This window comes from Nematolebias whitei, chromosome 7 (assembly GCF_014905685.2).
Source record: "Nematolebias whitei isolate Nwh7 chromosome 7, NemWhi1, whole genome shotgun sequence".
Classification (NCBI taxonomy): Eukaryota; Metazoa; Chordata; class Actinopteri; order Cyprinodontiformes; family Rivulidae; genus Nematolebias; species Nematolebias whitei.
The window spans coordinates 4834602-4834896 of record NC_056504.1 but is presented as its reverse complement, the minus strand read 5'-3'; the positions used below and the strand labels follow the sequence as shown (position 1 = coordinate 4834896).

At 42.7% G+C, this 295-nt stretch overlaps 1 protein-coding gene across 1 annotated transcript in view; it reads right to left on the bottom strand.

Annotated features, from left to right (window-relative positions):
* tmem129 (transmembrane protein 129, E3 ubiquitin protein ligase) overlaps positions 1–295 on the bottom strand; it is a 17050-nt gene that overhangs the window by 10106 nt on the left and 6649 nt on the right. The window lies entirely within an intron of this gene.

Genomic DNA, 295 nt, shown 5'->3' with positions numbered 1-295 from the left:
ATCATTCATCATTCATCCTCCATCCATCTGTCATTCATCCATCATCCTCCATCCATCTGTCATTCATCCATTCATCATCCTCCATCCATCTGTCATTCATCCATTCATCATTCATCCATCATCCTCCATCCATCCATTCATCCATGTGCCATCCATCCATCATCCATCCATTCATCCATCATCCATCCATCCATCCATCCATTCATCATCCTCCATCCATCTGTCATTCATCCATCATCCTCCATCCATCTGTCATTCATCCATTCATCATTCATTCATCCATCCATCCATCCAT